The sequence below is a fragment of the Oxyura jamaicensis genome, chromosome 6, assembly GCF_011077185.1.
Source record: "Oxyura jamaicensis isolate SHBP4307 breed ruddy duck chromosome 6, BPBGC_Ojam_1.0, whole genome shotgun sequence".
Lineage (NCBI taxonomy): Eukaryota > Metazoa > Chordata > Aves > Anseriformes > Anatidae > Oxyura > Oxyura jamaicensis.
In genome coordinates this window covers 7,832,282-7,853,478 of record NC_048898.1, presented here as the reverse complement: position 1 = coordinate 7,853,478, position 21,197 = coordinate 7,832,282, and the positions used below count along the sequence as shown (strand labels likewise).

General features: G+C 40.5%; 2 long non-coding RNA genes across 2 annotated transcripts; one reads left to right on the top strand and one right to left on the bottom strand.

Annotated features, from left to right (window-relative positions):
* Nucleotides 1–5,771: 5,771 nt before the first annotated feature.
* LOC118168866 lies at nt 5,772–15,867 on the top strand. Its single transcript, XR_004751828.1, has 4 exons — nt 5,772–5,985; nt 8,103–8,176; nt 13,264–13,360; nt 15,460–15,867. It is a non-coding gene; the product is annotated as an uncharacterized LOC118168866 (long non-coding RNA).
* LOC118168864 lies at nt 7,687–17,880 on the bottom strand. Its single transcript, XR_004751826.1, has 3 exons — nt 17,733–17,880; nt 10,173–10,277; nt 7,687–8,776 (listed from the first exon to the last, which is right to left on the bottom strand). It is a non-coding gene; the product is annotated as an uncharacterized LOC118168864 (long non-coding RNA).
* Nucleotides 17,881–21,197: the final 3,317 nt, after the last annotated feature.

Below are 21,197 nucleotides of genomic sequence, written 5' to 3'. Positions count from 1 at the left end.
TGTGTGTTGGCTCTGCATGGCAGACAGCCTGCTCCGCTTTTAAGTGCCTAAATGTGTTTTCACCCTAGAGAAAAGTCCCTTATGAGCTTTAAGTGGGAATATGTACTTGTGCTCTAGCCCTTCTGGCATTACCAAGCATATTGCATCAGGGGACATCAAAATTATCTGTGCCACAAGTCATATGAAAGTGGGCAACAGGATTCTGCCATGCCATTTTGTACAGGCATCAATCGAGACTACTTGCAAGCAGTCTTGTCAGTCGGAGGTCTTGCAATATCCAGGTAAGAGCCTGAAGCCTAGGATTCAGTATGACATGAGCGTGTCAGTTTTTACAGTAGATGGAGGGCTACTGGGAGGGCTTCAGGGACCAGTGCAGGCATACGCTGTCATAAACGATCTGGAAAATTGGCTAAGCAGGGAGGTGATGACATTTGCTCATGACATTATTTGTGGTTATTAAGAAGAGGGGCACGCGATATGAACTGAAGAAAGACCCTCTGAGACTCAGTGACTCTTAAATGACTAAAAGAAAATTATTCCAAAAAGTTTTTATTTTATTTTTTTTTTAAAAAAAAAAGAACAGAGAAAAGAAGGAAATATGCTTTAGGGCTCATAGGCCAGATACTGAGAAAGCATAATTAGGCACTGTATAAAAAAAGAAGTGTGTATTTTGCCTCCATTGTGATTACCTTGTGCAGTGCTGCCTGCCTCCTTTGTCTCCATCTCAGGTAAAGATGTAGCAGAACTACAGGTGATCCCAAGGGAGAGGATAGCAGCCAATGTCTCCTGGAAGGACTAAGTACTCCGAGGTGTAATACGGTGAAGTAAGATGCTGGAGAGGTTGAGCTGGGCAACAGGAGTGGGCATGTGTCAGGAACAGTCATAGTTATCACCTAATACAGTCATTAGATATGATCAAAGGAAATTAGCAGATGGCTGCTAGTTCTAAAACAAACAAAATGAAGTGTTTATTCTGTCAGAGTGACTTTATGCTGAGAAAAAGCTTTGCTTTAAGATATGAATGTTAAATGGCTGCAGAAAATCGAAAGCATACCAGATAAAGACACTGAGAGAAAAAAATCCAGCAAGGATAAAGAAATTACCTGCCCCTGTGGCTCAGAAATTAGCTACCATATAAATTCCTGCTGGGTGGGTGGCCCCCCATGGGGCCATATCAGTGCACATTTGCCCTGTTCCTAAGTCCATGCCCAGCTGGCTGCTGGAGACACAGTACATGGTGTGTTGTGCTAATGCAAGAGTGCAGGCTCATGATCACCTTCAGATCCTAGCCGTGACAAACCCAGCAAATTAAAAATATTATGGTTGCTAAAACTGAGTATTAACTTCTGCCTGGATAGACTCAGTGCTTGATGATGTAAGAGCTGAGAATAAATGTGTGATGCCTGTGCTCTTGAAAGCACAAGGTGGATCTCTTAAAAGATAGATACATTTTTATAAATGCATTCATGCTATTTAACACCTAAAACTGAATTCTGACCTTACATATGTAGTATGTATTCCTTGTCTGTCTGCTTGCAAATTAACTAGAGTGACTAATTATTTAGGCTTTATGAATTATTTAAATGACCATTATAATCTCTGCTGTTAGATTAAAGAAAAATCTGACATCTCCTATTCTTAATATTTAAAAATATATATCGTTTTTAAAGCTTTATGCTTCCTCCACAGGCCCTCAAAAGTTTCAAAGTCCATGCAAAACCAAAGGATGAAAATACATAGCTCAAATTTGAACATCCATCTTTAAAACAAACAAAAAGCAAACAAAAACACCGCTCATGATTCGTGTGCTAAATAACACCTAAACAAAAGGACTTGTAACAAATATGAGTCTGACGTGCCCAGGCCCTTTCTGTTCAGCAGACAGATGGACATATATTGCTATTTTTATATTGGTATTTTATTTTATTAAGCCTTCATTTTGAATTAATCCTCTTCTTGAGTACAGCGTAGGCTTACTGTATTAGGATTTTGGGCGTATGGAAGGAAACCAACAAATACAGTAATGGATAGATGTGTAAAATGCACAGCTAGAGCTACAAAAAATCAAAGAAAGAATGCAATACTAATCCTCTCCTTCCTCAGTGCCCTTCCTTCTTTATCTTATTAAAGTCTCGCCAACTGAGAAACTTCAGGTAACCTGGACAAATGACGTTATTTTTTTCTCCCTGACTGAAGTCTGACTCCTCTGTTCACCAGGAAGGGATTTGGTCCCACGAGCAGGCCTGATGCCTCACCTCCTGCAGAAAGCCTGCAGCAGGCACGCAAGATGTCCCTGGTGAATTGCTGGTAGCTCCATAAAAATCACACAGAGCTTTTCTCCGTGTGCCCTTGGCACCTGCAGATAGGCCATACCGCATTTTGTGCGTGTGCTCATGGGTGTGCGCGGGAGGGCAACCTGGGCTCTTGGAGGCCTGTGCTGGCTCCAGCCCTCAGCTTCCCAGCCAGGGCACTGCAAACAAGTCTCCACGAAGTGCCTTGGCTGTGCAGTACCAGGGTGCAGTACCGGGGTGTGTACAGTGCAGAGAAAACAGCATGGAGGTGAGATCCCCCAACACTAGCACCAACTCCAGCTGTCAGCACGAATCATGACACATTAACTACTAAGCCAGGATGGCAGCCATTTAGCAAGCTTAAATATTTAATTTAGAAACAATAGTAGGTCATTTAAATAATTAAATTCAAAAGAACACTCAGGCAACTCACAACATCATAACGGTTTCATTTTATTTGACATCAGTGTGTACATTAACTGCAAAACTAATTCCAAAAGAGCAGGAGGTGAGCAAGCTGATGTGTCCTTGGTGCATTGGCCTGTCCTGATCCCCTGCTGTGGCTGCTCCGAGGCACAGGTAAACGGTGCAAGTGCTCCCATCACTTGAGAGGGAAGGGAAGGGAAGGGAAGGGAAGGGAAGGGAAGGGAAGGGAAGGGAAGGGAAGGGAAGGGAAGGGAAGGGAAAAAGAAAAAAGAAAAAAGAGAAAAAAGAGAAGAGAAGAGAAGAGAAGAGAAGAGAAGAGAAGAGAAGAGAAGAGAAGAGAAGAGAAGAGAAGAGAAAAGAAAAGAAAAGAAAAGAAAAGAAAAGAAAAGAAAAGAAAAGAAAAGAAAAGAAAAGAAAAGAAAAAGCAGAGTACAGCTGTTGCTATGCCAGCTGCTTGGGGAGGACCACCCCTTGTCCTGTCCCTGAAATGCTTCAGCTGGCTCGAGAAGTGCAGGTAACACCCATCGTGACAGGTCATAATATCTGTGTGAAGGCAAGGGCAGTGTGGCCTTGGGCACCTGCTGCTGAACTGAGCATAACAGCCCTCATCACTGCTGCTTGCGTTGCTCATGCCAGAGTGTCAAGAGTGAGGCTGGCTGCTCTGCTGATGGCTTCACATGGCAAACGGTGTAAATGCGTCTAGAACAACAGGACGAGGAGCTCAGGGTTGCCAGTTTGTCTGAGTGTGCCTAGCCTCAACATATGTTTTCAGTTTTTCAGCTTAAAAGCATAGATTGATTACATACGTTAAGTATTACAGCATGCCTAACTACCTGGTCAGAGGCCATAGGTAAGTAATGTTTAGAAACACGTTCCCTTAACAGTGTAGTAAAACACTTGACTGGCTATGCAGCATTTTCTGTCACTGGCACGAGGCTTGGACATTGATGGGGAGCTGAAATGTTAGCTCCTTGCAGGTAAGAAGGCAATCGTTTGTGCATTCATTTGAAATACTAACTTTTAGATCAAATGGCAGCATGAAACAGATATGGATTGCAAGTCTCCCACCAGCAATTAATGACAGATGAAGCTAAAAGCTAATGAAACACATTAAGAGGAGTCCTACAACACCAGCAGCAAGGCAGTCTGCTGCGTGGTGCTGTGTCAGTCTGTTCGTATCACCGGCCCTTTCAGGCACAAGATACTGTGGGCGCCCACCTGCTGCTGCGGCCGTGTCCTGCTGACTTTTCTACACAGTACAGGGAAGACCCCAGGGCGGGCAATCCCCTGCACCATGTCACTGGCTATGTGAGGGTGGCAGTGAGGGACCCCACTCTGCTAGGCTGCGCAGCACCTTAGGAGGTCGCGGCCTTGGGAACACCTTCACCCACTGCAGTGTTTGCCATGCACAACACGTCCTGCAGATCGGCTGCCTAATTGTCATATGGGGTGGCGTGTCAGTAGGAAATTTCACTCCCATAAGGTGGGTAAGGAGCAAGCAGGAGATCCCTTCAGCCATTCTGCAGAGGCAGCAAATTTCTGTAAGGCAGAAGGTACCCTCGTCAGCTGTCACAGCAAAGTCCAACCTCCACAGCTGAATGGTGTAACACATAAAAAGGGATACTGCAATTTAATTGAAATATTAACATTGAAGATGACATACATCCATAAACTTAATTATACATAGTAAATATATTAATTTTCAATTGTCACAACAGTGTTTTTGACAGTCCCATTCCTGCTTACCTCATTTGTATCTGTTTGATTAAGGAAATAGACCTCCAGCATCTCAGCTGTTTATATATTTCTCATCTCATATAATGCTGCCTGGGTTCACAGGCAGCCTCTCTGGGACTTACTTCCCTCTCAGATGTCTATCAAGGCGTGGCAGTTTTAATGTCAAGTGGAGGCTGTTGGGGAAACTTGCCGACTCAGTGCATCTCGTGGTATCACAACTCCTTACTAGGCCCTTTTGCTCCCTCTTCCTTCCAGTACAATCTGATTTCTTGCTGCTGGTCAGATGCAGCCTGCAAGTTGATGGGAAAGTGAAGGAGACTGCCTATTTCCCTGCCACTATTGACAGCTCGTTAACACTGCACCCCAAGCAGCAGCACTGTCCCCAGACACTTGGCAAAGTTGCCTTCAGGATCATTTCTGTTCTCTTCCCATCACAAAACCCCGTTATCCTATCAACCTATTAGCAGCTGGGTATTTTACTTTACGTTCAACTATGTTCCCAGAGAAAGAACAAGTTATAAAAGTGCAGTTTGAACTAACATCAAATGTATTTCTTGATGAATTGCAGCCTGGTAGACTGCTATGAAGGTTTTGAAAAGTAAAGTCTATTAAGCCTTTCAATAAAATAATGCTGTAACATACCGTACTTTTTTCTCCAAGGATGGCAAATATAATACAGCAACACCTATAACTGACTGGAACTTGTATTTGTCAGTTGGCGTTTCAGCTTTCAATCCTGTTTTTTCCTGGGATCTCAAAACCCCACGTAATGATGTGCCACCACTGAGACAAATCTTATTCAAGCAGCTCCCACCAGCCACAAGAGTAAGTAGAAGTCATGTGCCGCTGAATGTGTGATCACTAAACACAGCCTGGCGGCCTTGCTTTTAAACAGCTCACCAAACTCTGCCGTCCACATCTAATAGTGAATAGTTGCCTCTGTAAGCGGCACCTATCCAACAGCCCCATCTCCTCAGATCCCTCGCCAAGGGCATTGGTCCTGCGGGAGACAGCCATCACCACAGGTCCGCTCCCAGCTCCCAGAAACCAGCCACAGCCCTCGCTTCAACCCTGATGTGGATCCTGAATGAGAAATTCTCGTTGAATTTGAAATACTGTTTGCTGTCAACCTTAAATATAGGTGACCAAATATGTTTAAACCTAGCTTAGCTGGAGGATGTGACCTTGACAAGTCTAAATTGCTATCAAAAATTATGAGCAATTTTCTACAGTAGATAGAGAAATTAATCTTTGCAGTTTTTCAGCTTCTGTTAGGAATACAACCTTAACATTAACCCTGATATAGAGAGAAACCACCAGAAGGAACTACAACCTTAGCTCTAACAAATTCTCCCTAAAGGATAATGGCAAATGTCCTTAACCTTTGCACATAGTTGGAAAATTAGTTCTAAAGCACTAACAAAATTATCCACACCCTAACTTCGGATCTCCAGCATGAAGAAAAGGAATCCCCCAACATGTCACTTCTCAGAGATTCCCAGCAGATCTTGTAACTTCCCCAGGGAATGAAGTAAATATTTCTGAAACTGTTTTCCTAAAAGAGCTGCTTGCTATTGTGCAAGAACATAGAAACAGATTTGAAATCTATTTTCTCATTTACTATATTTTGAGATTGGTTGGAGGTGTCCATCACAAGAAAAAATTTAAGCACACTGAACTAGAACTGCATTAACACAGAAACTGATAAATTCTTCACAGTAGGGGCATTGTCCACGGAGTCATAGTGCTGCCCTATGTTCTCAGTGGACTGTATGAATAAGATGAGCTCTGTTCCTTGGAGAAATGCAAAATGAATCAAGACAAACTTCAGGCATAACCTCTGCTCCCCGACTTGGCAGCTTGCAGGATCGTGTCCCAGGGATTAATCATTTCTTTCCACACAGTGTTCCCATTTTCCCCAGGTGTATTGCTGGAGTAATGAATTTCCTGCAATAATGAGCTTAGCAAAGAACACTTCAAGAGCATCACTGAAACTACTGTTTTTTAAGAAGGTGAGGTTTCCAAGCAACTTATGCATGAGAGGCAAGATGTATCTTTGTTTAGAAACCAACAGCAATAGCCATCCCCATGCGCAGGAAGCTGAATGAAAAGTTTGTTTTTAACAGGTTAAATCCTCAGAACTTCAGTGGACATAAGACAAAAACAACCAACCAAACAAAAAACTATCATGCAGGCACTGAAGAATTTCAATCATCACATTGTACATTGCAACACAAAGGAAAAAATCAATTATATAAATAGGGGTAAACCTCAAACAAACAATGAAAGAGACAAGTAAGAAAAGTTCATAATGAAATCATACAAATTTGTAAATAATTATGGACCAATAATTCCCATAAGTACAATATTCTAGAAGTAGTTGCTTTGTGGGCCACATTAATTACATCTAATAACTTTAATAACTTTTTATTCTGCTTGCATACTGCAACAGTCAAGTAAAAAGGGATGGGGGGGGGGGGGTACGGGCAGCAACTGAGCAAATAATAGATTTTTCTCCTTGAAGTACTGTGCTTCATTTATGATGAGCTAGAGAGGATGCACATCTATCTATAGACCTTAAGTAGAATCAAGAGGTTAACTCACTAAAAGACCCATCCTTTGAAGTGGCTGAGCTGCGATCCCCTGGAGACGCCACACAGATGTTTTTTTTTTGCTCAAACACAGAAGCAGTGAGTGTCACGGTGTCATTTTTGCAACACTTGATCTAAAGTGCGCTAGATTAGCAAGACAGTTAGGGAAGGATTAAGCAACAACCAAACAAAGCCTCCAAAAATACTACAAGTCATATGCTAAGCCAGGACAAACCAATTAAGAGCTTTTGAAAGCAAATTCAGTTTACACCAATCGAATTTTAAGATTCCACAAGATCAGACAGCACGGAAAGCTTTGTAGTAGTTCACCATTATCATTTTTGATGACCAGGAAAAAATGAGAGATTTCATAAAAAAGGGGGAAGAGTGCTCCTGCTAAGGTCTACTAGGAAATAGAAAAAAAAGTATGTATATATAGAGACAAAAAATATTGACAAAAGATTTTTACTCAGCAGTCTTTCAAATGATGCTCTGATGTGTCTCCAGAGCTGAACAGAAATTCTTGATCAAATGGAAATTAATATTAAAACAAAAAGAGTGAAAATCTTGAAAAGACGAAACCCTAAACCAGGAAAAGCCTTTTCTCCTGTTTGCCATTTCTTTGCTTCCATCCAAAAAAAAAAAAAAAATCCCAAGCAACTTCTTGGTGAAATTCAGCTATTAATTGAATTATTATGAAACCTCAAGGCAACAAAGAGCCGAATCAACTCCACAGAGAATTTCCTACTTTACATGTAAGAAGTAGAAATCAATATCACTGGGTTAGATTGTAGAGCCTCAGAATAACTCTTTCATTAAGTGGGGAGGAAAAGCTTTTCTAACTGCCCTTCTGTATTTAGGCCATTGTATTAGCAGACTTGGGGGGTCTACTAATAAAAAACAATATATAACCTTATGTACAGTGTAGGAGATGGGAAAGAAGGAAGTGGCAGCTAAAATTATCAACCTTAAGTTTATAGAAGTAGACAGGGAACTGACATTAAAGGCTATTACTTTCATTATTTATAATTATTGATTTTTTTGTTGCTGTATTTAGTAATGTTGATGCTGTGCTCTCTCATGTACTAAGTGTTCTCCTGGTTTCACTTGCAATTGAAGGAATCTTTCCAGGTAAGCACACCCTGATTAGGTTTTGCTAGCATCAAAACCAGAGCTTTAGCTAAGTTACTTTAAAGTTGTAAGAAGAACCCCACCAACAACCAAGGTTTACTTGTGCTTTCAACATATGTCTAAGCGCTTACTCGTGGGGCCTGTGCATATTATGTTCAAGCTTGAGACTAAATTAAACTGGTCAGTGTAAAATACTAACCATTTCCAGGAACTTAATCATGTTTTAGCCTATGCCTGTGTATGTTGGAATTATGGAAATAGATGTAGCTAAATTCAGGTACTAATGCAATACCGATTTGTAACAGTGCAGACATACAGATTACTGACTGCGATGTACATAATCTCAAATACACTATGACTGTAATAAAATAGATCAAAAAAAAAGTGATGGAAGTCTGAATGACAGGAGAAACATTTCCCAGAAATCCTCAGCTTCTTTCCTAGCTGGGAAACCAGATGGGAACGAAGACCCAGCAGATGCCCCAGTCTCAATAAGCATTCAAACAAAGTTGGGGAATGTACTTGCCCATGATCTCTCCGAAGCCTCACAAGTGTAGTTGACCATGCCTGTAACACACGTTCTGTTTGTTCTATTTATTACTGGAAATGTAGAGAAAAAAAAAAACACTGTTTGAAGACTTTTCCCATGCTTACAGGGAAAATAATTAGTAGTTCAAGTCCATGAACTGTTAAAATCTAACACATCTAGAATACTGACTGTTCCAGTAAACGCCACTCAATGGTGCAACTCCAGTGCTAGTAGGAAAATCAAAAAGGGTCACCCAGAACCAGAGGGCCAAGCCTTAATAAAACCACAAGGTAAGCATGTAAAAGTGGAAATGACAGCAAAATAAATATGCCAAGTGTATCTCCCCGCCTTCATTTTGTTTCATTTTTTCCCTATTTTTATTGGTATTGTTTTGCATGCTTTCATTTCACCTCTTTATTTATCAATAATAATATATGCATTACAAGACAGTGCACATGTTAAGTCAACCAAGAACTTTTAGAGGACACCTGCTTGAGAGGTGTCACTCCTTGCACAAAGCAAGAGTATCTGAAGTTGTAGTTCTTCTTCCAGTTTGGAATGAGCAACATGCATTATCATTTTAGAGATCTTCTTAAATATATATATATATATTTATTTTTCATTAAACTAAGATATCTATTGCTGATTTTATTTAGGAGTTTGCCTATCATCCTTTTAATTCTACTTAGTAATTTTGTCTGAGAAACAGTCTCACTGCATATAATTCTCCACCCCCAGTTTGTGTTATTTAGTTGCTAAATTCATCTGTTGATCATAAGCTTCTCCTTTTGGCAGGTCTATAGGATAACCTGCCTTTTTTAATGAGCTATGAAACATTCTTTGTATAGCCTAGTTTGATAATGGTAGAGAAAGAAAGAGGTGGCTTCTTGGCATCATGGAACACACAGACGTTTAACTGTTAAATTTGTTTTTAGTTAAAAGCTATTTTGCAGTAAAGTAACATTTTAAATGTACTAAATATATTTGTGTAAAAATAAATGTAGAATAAGACATTCTGAAATTAGTAGCCAGGTTATCCCCCATGTTTACAACTTTTGCAGTTTTTGTTTTTTTTTTAAATAAAAACTCACTTTTTCAATGCTAAGGCTTAAATCAATATGAGTAATAGGCATTATTATCATACGCTAAAGGAGTGATGTGGAAGTTTTATGCTAGAGTTTTACATCATCTGTTAATTGTGAGTTTGTCAACACAGACATGAATTTCTCTTACAGTTAGTGTTAAAGCAAAGTGGCATGTGAAATAGCATGAAAATATACAAAGTATGTGCTGCCAGCTAGCCGTACTGTGAGAGTACGCAACAGAACACATTTTGTTAAAGAGAATATATAGAAAGACAAAATGAAAAGAAAGCCAACGTGTCTCCCTTGTCCTATTTGCTGCCTATGGATCAACTTAACCTTTGCAATGAGAAGAGAAAACAATGGTCTCTCTGGAGCCACAGACCTTGCTGGGGCTCAGGGAGTCTCCTGCAAAATGGACGATCCCACCAGCAAAACACCTGAAAGGAGCAGGGGAGCTTGCCACCATGGGGGTTACACTCAGTGGCAGCTGCAGAGAAATAGTGGAAAAATAGAAAGTTTTTTTCTAAAGGCACTGAACTATGTTGGAAAGCGCCCCCACGTTTGCTAGATTGTAATAAACAGGGAAAGAATAGCTCTTGCCAATACAGTTAGAAGTCTTTGTGCAGTGGTAAGAAGAGGACTGGTTTTCAGGCTTGCTATTTAGTTCATGCCATCCATCGACCCAATTTAGAGAGTTATAGTTTGTTCTGTGATCCTACCAAAATCATAGATCTAAAGAGCAGAAAGCTCTGAGAGAAGGGCTCATCACAGTCTCAGTCTTCAATTGAGTTTGATTTTCTTTAGTGTGGACCGCTGACAATTATAAATTATTTTGTAGGAACTGATCATTAAAAGAGAACACTTAAAAAACAATTCATTATAGAGGTTAAAATGTGACTGGTTGTTTTAATTTGATTGGTAGTCCTCGAAGAGGCAACATTTTAATTTAAGGGTCAACTTGTTCTGAAAGGCTAACCAATCATGTAATCTAGATAAGTCTCAGTCTAAATAGGATAAAGATGGCCATGCATAATTAAAGTATTCAAAGGCACCTTTGTCAGCTCACTGCAAGCTTTCGGGATGCCTTGAACCATACTAAAGGAACACTCATTGAAGCGAATAGTATAAAAGATCTATCATATTAGTATGGGCAGTGAATCCTAATACCTACTAAGAACTAATTTTAATTTAGTTATCCCTATGTGATGGGAATTTGTAAAAGAGATTAGCAAGGTTTGATTATCTCTACTTGAGAAAACTTGAAATGTTCCATGTTAAATTTGCAAGTTTAACTCTATTAGTTTCTTACAAATGTTTTGCTTTTGCTTTCCATACATCCTTCTCTACTTATGTCACTTAATAAAGTGTAACAGTTCATGTAGTTCATCTTTAACTAAACACCAGGGAATGTAGTATGCTAGTGAAGAATGTTGTAAAAGTTATTATTCATTTGATTGTCATTATAAAGTCTTCTTAGTTACTTTGCAATAAGTATCTTTCTGCAATGCAAATTTCATTAACAAAAAAAATCATTAAAAAAATATTTGTCATAAAGCAAGAGTTTTCTTGAAAAAAAAAAAAAAAAAATGAGCACAGAACTTACCATCTTGAGCTCTGAAGGTCTAAAAAATGTAACTTTATTTACCTCTTCACACCTCACACCTATAAGCTATTGCTGACAGCATGCTTATCAGCTGATACCTAAAGGTTCATATATTCTGTCACATTATATATATTTACATGCACATATATATTTATGAATTGGATAGTTTACCAATATCCCAAATGCTAAGTATTTCAGTTTTCAGAGAAGACTCATTAATATAACCCCAGGAAAGGTTAAAGACTGAACTGTGCAATCAGGAATCTGAGCTCCTGATAGACACATCAAAAGGAAAGAGGCATTATTGCTTTTTGTAGATCATCAGAAATACTTAGTGGTTCACTCCGTGTTCTTCAAAAACCCAAATCCTGAGTGCTTAGTATGCTAATCTCTTAGATCATATGAAAAATCAGAAATGGGAATAAAGAGAGTATTCTCATATTTATGTACAGATTTGTTAAGGTTGCAGTTCAATCATTTGCCCAGAAATGAAAAATGGACCTTTTGAGTGAGTGACAGACGAGTTCTTTACATGGTGGATAAAAAGGCAGGAAGACATAAATTGGTAGATAAAGGTTAGTATTTCCAAATATTGTGAACAAAACTCTTAGGGAGTTGAAAATAGTTTCCTTCTTGGCATTCAGTAATTGCACCAAAGGTTATTTCATGATGATATGCTGAAGTAGGATTCCTGATTTCATTACTTTTCCAAAAATAGATAATTTGAAAAGTAAATAATCTCATATTAGGTTACAGAGCACTAGTCTGCTGCAGAAAGAAGGTGTACAAGACTCCCAGGCTGGAGCAAAGCTTCAGGGATGCTTTGTTCAAAAATTGAGTGATTTTGTGAGTAAGGAGGGAAAGGCAGTATGCATTAGGACTAGATTTAGAGGACTAGCGTTATGCGATCACTCTGTGTCTAGGGAGCACAACCAGGAGAGAAGTGACCCAGGTTAAATTCTACTTATCAAGGCTGTGCCACTGCTGCTTGTGACCAGGGATGGTTCTGCTGAACTTCTGTGGGAACACAATGCCCAAAATGAAGTAGGTGTCTAGACTCCCACTGCAGCGTGCAGTATTTGAATAGGAAGTGAAGGAGCAATATTTTCTTCCTATTTTCAGAAACTAAATAAGAAATCTTATCCCAGCCGCCTGCCTGGAAATGGAAGAACACATGCAGTGGACACTTGCTGCCTGCAGAATTACAGCAATTTGAATCAGACTTCTTGACCAACTTATTTAAGTCCCAGAGACAAAAAAACTAACCCCCAAGTCCACCTCTCTCATGAACACAGCAGCAACGGTGAAGGAGTTTGCCAGTCCTGGGACAAATGACTGTTATACCCAGGGCAGGCCCAATCTGATGCTCTGATGCTATGGATGGAAGTTGATATTCTAAGAGGGAGAGAAAGTTTACTTTCAATTATGAAAGCACTAGATAATACCAGAATGAATCAGTCAGTATGGCAGTAACTTCAGGATTACCTGATGTCTTCCCTGTAATTCTCTCCTTTTTTTTTTTTTTTTTTTTTTTTCTCTCCATGCAAAGAAGGGGGAGATAACCTTGATATGAGATTTATGATACTTTGATTAGTTCTAGTGAGCTCATTTTGGAAGCCTAATAAGGTGAATTACCAACGTTTAGCCCCTGATCCCAGAAGGCGGGCCTCAGTTTTCCTCCATGCAAATCAAAAACTTTCAGTTCTTCCACAAGGCAGCGCAGAAATAAAGCAAGTTTTCCATAAATCAGAAACAATGTCCTATGCTTACACATAATGTTGTCAAGCAACCCAGAACCAGACACATTCAAATTCAAACTAAACACAGACCACCTTAGATACCCTCTTCCTGACAGGCTGCTCTTTCACAGGAGTCCTTCTTCTGGTCTGAAAGCTAGACTGAATCCAGGCTCTGACTCCATGCTAGCTGTGCTCCATATGGCTCCCCTGAAATATTGTGATTTGATGGTAAGCCTCATTATGATAGATCTCATTCACTGTAGATTTAAGGTACTCAGTGCAAATTAAATATGCTAATGGTACCTACTCCTTTCCCTAGTGGTCATTTGGGGCACTTCCATACTCTGGGCATACAGTTGATAGAGTAAAATCTGTTACAGTGAAGGGTTCACATTAATAATTAAGGTCATTGAGATAAAAATAACTACAGTTGTATAACCAAGCTCTTTATGTTATTAAGATTTATAGTGAGAATTATTAACTCTAACAGCTATTTTATCTCAAAGCAATGTCCATGAAATAGGATGACCTTTTGTCTATTACCTGTTGAGTTTACAGCATCTGAGTTCCAGCTTGATGAGTTTCCGACTTAGGCCAATTTCATTACATATTCTATTTATACCACACTTTTTTTTTTTCTTTCTTTTTTGGATGCTTGTTTTCACAGGCAGAAAAAAAATAATCTGATATGTTTATGGCATGTGAACTGGAAGAATCTCAGAACATTTTCAGCTAACTACAATGGCTACTACCAAATGCACAGTTACACTGGCGTTGGGTGAGCTGGAGTGGGGCATGAAGCACTGACCCTAGTGACCCAGCAGGTTAACAGTGGTAAACATTGCATTTTTTATGGTAACAGATTAATTTTATACATGGTAAGACAAGACTGTTGTGACTGAAATTAAAGACATCACAGGAATGATTTGAAAGGAATGAAATTCATAGAACAACTTTGGTTTATTAAGATTACAGCCATGGAAAATGGCCTAAGCAAGTATCCAAGGCCTTCAGAACACTTCCTGACTTTCAAAGAGCCTTCCTCTCTGAGTGGGTATTTCTGCCTAGGCTGCCACATGGCAATCTCTGTCAAAACAAAGACCTCCTTCTGTTTTGGGCCTTAAGGAAACAGCTGGAGTTTCTGTTCCAGCTCAGCACCAGGAAGATCCAATTGGTACTAAAATCCTACAGTAGTCTGAAGGATGCTGAGCCAGATGAATGACAAATAAACAGAAAAGGTTACCTAAAATACATCCTGGGGTGGCCGCTAGAGCATACAGAGAAATGTGAATTTTCTCCCCTCAGAATATTGCTCTCACAACACCTATGAAAGTCCAAATGAATTATAAGAGTAAATTAGTCATATTGTGGTTGAATGGTTTTAAATAAAATTGACTATCAAAATGTTCCAGTGTCTCTCTTTCTCCTATAATATCTTTATTTCTCCTCTGAGATCCACAAATCACATCTCCCCTCGATTCACTTACTCAGACTCTCTACTGAGGTATAAATTTTTTAACTTTAGTTGATCCTTCATAGCCCTTGAGTAAACTTTTGCTGACTTTCCTCTTAAAATGATTAAAACAACAGAAACATCACTATATGTCTCCATGAAATAATTAACAGTGCTAAATTTTGCACCAGCATCATTAAACCTTGGGACTAACACTCAGTTGAGCTAACTGCGGCCTTTTGCATTTCTTACAGATTAATGACTTAATGCTTTCTGCCAGAGGAGATATATCAGCCTGAATCCCTCTGCAGGTGGAGGAGTATGATAAGTCCTTATGATAAGTCCAGATAGAATTTCTTTGCTGTTACACAGTGAAAATTAAATAAAAACAAAACAAACAACCACACAACAATAACAACAACAACAAAACATGAGAAAACCAAATAAGTGAAACACTGCTAGAAAATTTGAATGGAATTCATACAGTGGCATTCATTTCCCTACACATTAGGGCTGAAATGGCCATTGTGTCAGCTCTAATACAGGGCAGCTCTGGCTCAAGTTATGTCAGTGGTGATCAAACCAATTTTATTTCATAGCTGTATCGTATCTTCACCATCCTGCCTGTATCAGAGAAATGTTCACGCTACAAATCTGTAACAGGAAAGACTGAAGACTGAACCGAATAGTGAAAGGCGCTACCAACCTTTATCACTCGTAACTGTGTGGGAAGAACATGTGGTTATTAAAGCTAAATAGGCTAAAAACCACCACCAGCAAAACCCAACCCAGCCACTAAAACCGCAGCCATGTAAAGCACGGTGTGAATGTTAATCATAGACATGTCTAAGCTCACGTCTCAATAAATCTTCAGCAGGTGCAGAGCAACTCATGAGCCTGTGACAACAGCCCCGTCCAGCGTTTCACACACAGAGAGAGGCCCTGAATGCCCTGATAGCTTTGGCAAACCCTGCTGAAGACAACAAGACCTACTTCACTAGGAGTACAACGTGATGCCCCTGAAGACAAGAATACTGATTTGTGATGCGGAGAGGAACACCCATTTTTCCTTGTGCACTTGCTAGGGCTTACAACCCAATGCAACTGACTAACAACATCAGTAAAATAAGAAATTTGGTAATTTTTAGATCATCCCTATTTGGCCACCTGCTCTGAGTAAAACAACTGCTTACACAGTTTCTCTTTGTTTTTCTTTTTTTAGATAATACTGTCAAAAAACTTGTTTATCATATACTCTGCAACAAAAGCATCTGGTAGTTCTAACGTGGAAGATCATCGTTAATATTATTACTATTTGCAGGTACAACACCCCAGTGTGGATATAGCCTAGTGTTTCACACACACCTGTATTTAGTCTTCTGTGACTTTATTTAAGTGCTTAAATAAATGACTTGCTATTCAAAAATTCTGATTACCTACTGGTAGCTCCTGCTGGCTTTTGACTGACTTTTAACTTTGTGAGCACCTTCATTTCCACAATATTTCTTTTCTTTCTCTGCAGCAAATACTAATTTTTACCATCCACACTAGTGGTTATGATTTTACACGCTGATGATAGCCTGCTTTATTTTAAACCATACCACTGCTCTGTTAAGTATAAAACCACAGCGCATTCTGGATTACTGATTACTCCGCCAAACGGGCATCACAGCCTCAAAGATTTCTTTCTTCCTAGGAGAGGAGTAAGATCTGCATAATTTGTATTTCATGACAACACAACAGCTCACATTCTGAATTACTAGTGTTATACCCTGATGCGTGTCAGCAATGGCATTGCCGTGCTGGCTGGTTATTTAACAAAGCTAAATTAATTTGTAGCTGTCAGTCATGTTTGCCAGATTTGCTTAGATTCTGAAATTTATTGACAAGCTATAATAACTGATATTTAAATTGTCTGTTCTTGTAGAAGCAAACATGAAGCATGGAGCTAAAATATGACATTTAGTTCTAAAGGCTGCAGGAGAGGAGAGGAGAGGAGAGGAGAGGAGAGGAGAGGAGAGGAGAGGAGAGGAGAGGAGAGGAGAGGTCATTTACTACTTTTCTAATTCTTCTATTTAAAGGGATTTTCTTAAAAGGTCTAACATCTTTTTAAAATATCATTAGAAGATTTAAATTTATCTCCTCCTGAAATATATATATATTTCTCATATTCCTTGAATGTTTTTTTTATTTTCTCCTGGCAGACAAGTGCAAAAGGGTACATTCATCCTTCTCCATACCCGTACTACTGTTTTACTCAAATCATACTCAGCAGGCAGTTTGATCATGAGGGGACTAAGAGGTTCTGTCTGTACCATTTCTGCTGCTGCCACCTGGGACAGGGACTTTCAGCTTCCTGTGTGCCATTCTTCCTCCCTGCATGACTTCCCTGATGCTCACACATCTGCAGTGATGGGGAGGAAAGTGGCAAAAGCTCCAACGTCTTCCACTCCTCCAGCAAGGTGCTGGAGGGCAGAGAGCACGTACCTTGGGACAGCTTTGTGCCACAGCACAGGGTTGGTCACAAGTACATCAGGAAGTGCTTCTTAGCTGTGCAGGTGACGGAGTGCTGGCACAGGCTGCCCAGAGAGGTTGTAGTCTCCTCCTTGGAGGTCTTCAAAAGCTGCCTGGACATGGTGGCCCTGCTTAAGCAGGGGTAGGCCCGGGTGGCCTCCAGAGGTCCCTGCCACCCCAACTACTCCGTGAGTCTGTGATGATGTAGTCCTCAGATTATGTCAAGGGCACCTCTACTACTAAAGAGTAACATCACTGCTGTAAGCATATCCCACAGCAAACAGAGAAAAGACACAAATAGTTAACCTTTGTTATTTCTTGTGATATCAAATGCTCCCCATGTGACGCTTGTTATGTAGGAGGAACAGTTGGATGAACTGACCACTGTTTGTATGCAAACTTGCCTGACTTCAGAAACATCAAGACCAGATGGGAATAGTGTGTTCCTTTTCTGTTTTGAGATAAATGCTCCACTGCAAGACAGACCAATGATCCAGGTTAGAAGTCTGTCCTTGCATATTGACTCTAACATAAATCACTGAACATGAACACATATCATAGCACATGCTACCAGCCTGAAGGGTCTGGCATGGAGGTTTGGCTCAGCCTCAGAAGCTCATTTGCTCAACTTACCTTGAACACCTGAACACCACAATCTCTCACATCTATGAAAGCAAATGAAAAAATCCATGAACAGAGTGCTCTTCTTGGATTTTGGTCATTTGGCTTTCATCAGATCCTCAGACTGTGCACACAGGCCTAAGGGAAAGAGTCAGAATAAATTTTCTGCCCCCCCCCCCCCCCCCCACACACAACCCTCAAACCCGCCCCGGGAGGGGGGGAAGGTGATGTCTGACCTGCACAATGCCACCCCTCTGCCTGTCTGGATAGCTTTTGTAGATGGCTTGCTCTTTCAATTCCCCTGATTGTAACTGCCAGCATGCAAAATGAGCCTCTTGTGTAGATTGCTCTTAGCTGATTATTGTAAAGAGTCTCCACTTCACATAAGGGGTTAAATCCTCCCTCTGCTATATGAGAATGTTTTTCTTCAAGCTGTTTGATTGGCCTGGTGCTCATACATTCACTCTGTGGTGAAGGACTGGGGCAGTGATTGCAAAAATCACACCCCGCACAGCTCCCTTAAATCTACTATTGTGTCAGAACATAAAGAGCAAAACTAGCTCTGCTCACCTTAAAACCTAGAAGTATTTTTTTTTTTTTAAATAGTGGACACATTTTAGAAAAGCAACAACATCTGATGCTTTAAGTCCTTCACTGGTCCCCTAATGATGACCGACTGGAACATTAGAGTATCCTTGGCTTCCCTTCAGGCCTTTTAACTACTCCAGCTGGTCACTAACTGCTCTGTAAAAAGACCTCGGCGTGACACATTTGTACACAATATGGATCCTGCAGGTTCTCTATCCCCACGGCACTAGTTAGGCAAGTGTTCCCTTTATGTACTGGCTATGCCCTGCCTTTCAGGCAATGTATATATATATATTTCTCTTTTTGCCAGCTTCTCTGACTTCTATTTTTAATATTCAGTTAACTTTGTAGAAAGTAATTATATTCTGCTCATTCTACACCAGCTGGTATTTACTTCATCCTCCATCAGGCATCAACAGAGCATGGGGCTGCAAGACAGAAATATTACTCTGGCAAGCATAAATATTTCATTTTTCACACCACAAATGCGTTGATGATTTATTAATTAGCCTAAAGGCCTGCTGCTTCTGCATAGCTGAGTAGCAAAATAACTCAGCTACGACGACTGAGAAAGTCTATGGCTCACATCCCATTGGAAAGCTTTGACCAGCAGCATGTCTGAAGGCTAAAAAACATTTCCAATGGGCCAAGACCAAAATTACCAAGATAAATCTTGGCTATTACCACCTTTGGACCAGCTTTGGAGAAATGCCTTGTCGAATTTCAAGCAGCAGCAGCAGCTCAGATACCGGCCTGGTGCCGGCTCTGCAGAGGGAACCTGTCTGGCTGTTGTCAAACACATTCGCAGCAGAACAGATACTCTATGGCAGTCATAATACTCATGCAAGCTAATAAAAGCAGGAAACCGAGTAATAGACTATTATTCTTTGGCGTTGGTAATTTCAGTTCTACGCTGGCAGCAATATCTGGCTTTTTGCTTTTAAAAAATACTCATAATCCTGAAACTCTCCTTTTACATTTTCAAAAGAATATTCTTATATCTTGATTTTAGATCTTATATCTTGATATTACTTTAAGAACAGGTTGAAACACTGCCCACTTCATTTTACTTAAAAATTGCAATAATTTAGAAGGAATGTCCTAATTTAAAATGAAAAGCAGGGAAAGAAAAGGTAAGTATATCAAAATAACGTATACTAATTTCAGAGAAGGATCAAATACTGTTTGGAAAACATACCAGCATTCCCATTTTGACTCCATTTGCTTTGATTTTTAATTATACTTAAGTATAATTAATTCTCTTGAGGCACAGATGGAAAACTGGACTGGACTGCTGGGTTCAAGGGGGCAGCGGTTCAAATCAGTGTCCTGTTACAAGCAGCATTCTCAGGAGTCAATACAGGAGCTAATGCATCTCCATCAAATAGCCAGGAAAATATGCACCCTCAGCAGCTTTGTAGGTGACACCAGACTGCAGGGCAGAGAGATCTATCAGAGGGCAGGGCTGCTGCTTTGGAAGCATGGACGGCTTCAAGGCTGGAGCTGGAGGAGCCTCAAGGAGCTCAGCAGAGGCAAATGCAAGCCCCACAGCCTCATCCCGGGCAGCCATAGCAGGAGGGTAGCCAGCACATTGCGAATGATTTCCCTCCACTGGGCACCTGGGAGGCCACAGCACTCATGCAGTGTCCTAAAACCTGTCCCTCACTAGGGGAGAGATATTGATATCCTCAAGAATTGATATCCTGTGCTCAAGGGCTGGAGCGCACAGCATACAGGAGGGGCTGATGGAGCTGGGGTTGTTCCGCCTTGAAATGAGGAGGAAAAAGGGCCACCAGCTGCGGTCTTCAGCCACCGAGAGGGGTTACAGGGACATCAGAGCCAGACCCTCCTCAAAGGAGGGCAGTGAAAGAATGGGGAAATCCTCAGAAGTCACAGCGAGGGCTGGGTAAAAGGAGATCTTAAAAACCAACCATCCAAACACCACAAAAATATTAAGCACCGCAATGGTTGTCTAAAGAGGCTGTGGGGTTCTCTGTGATTGGAATTATTCAGTGCTTGGCTAGACGAGCCTTCTGCCACATTGCTCTTTGAAGCTAGCCCTGCTCTGAGCAGTAGGTTGGACTACTTAACCCTCCCAGTGGTCCCTTCTAAGCTAAATTATTCAATGATTTCTTGATTCAGAGAACTTAGCAGTAATTGCTATTTATATAGTGTACTTAATAATGGATGTTATTTGATGTTTGTACCATAATTTTTGGGCCCTGTTCCAAAAAGATATGTTCTCTTTCCCTGCAAGAGTCTCTTTTACACTCTTGAAAATGATCAGACATGACCAAAAGAGCAGCAGTTCCAAATTAGGGGAGCGTTTTAGTGCAAGGTTCTCAAAATGTAACCTTTTGTCCAGTTTGGTTTGAAAATACTTTTTAAAGCATCAGAAATTTCCTTGGAGCTAAAATCCGCCTGGCAGTCGCAGTGCACTTGTACACACATCACTTTAACTCTGGGTGAAATAAAGCCTGTGCTTTTGGCTATCTTCCCCTCTAGCCTCATACGAAGACTTTTCAGCAGGATGTTTTGAAGAAATATTGAGATTGGTGTTATCAGCCATCTGCCTTTAGTTTTATTATTTCTCTTTTGCATGGCACAGATGAGACTTGGTGAGTGGTCAAAGTGCACAGTGAGGCACCATCGCTGCCCCAGGCAGGAGGAGGCTGAAGTGCCAGGTGGGTGGTGGGAGGGCTGCAAAGGGGTAAAGAGAGGTGCCCATAAACATCAAAGCTGGGAATACAGCCTATGTCTCTTGGTCTCAAAACAGTGCTATCTGATAGAAAAAAAGTTGGTATGGGGGGAAAAAATCATTAAGAATATGTCTCTTGCTGACAACAGCCTGCCTGAGGTTAAAGACAGAAAGCAGATGCTGGTAGATGC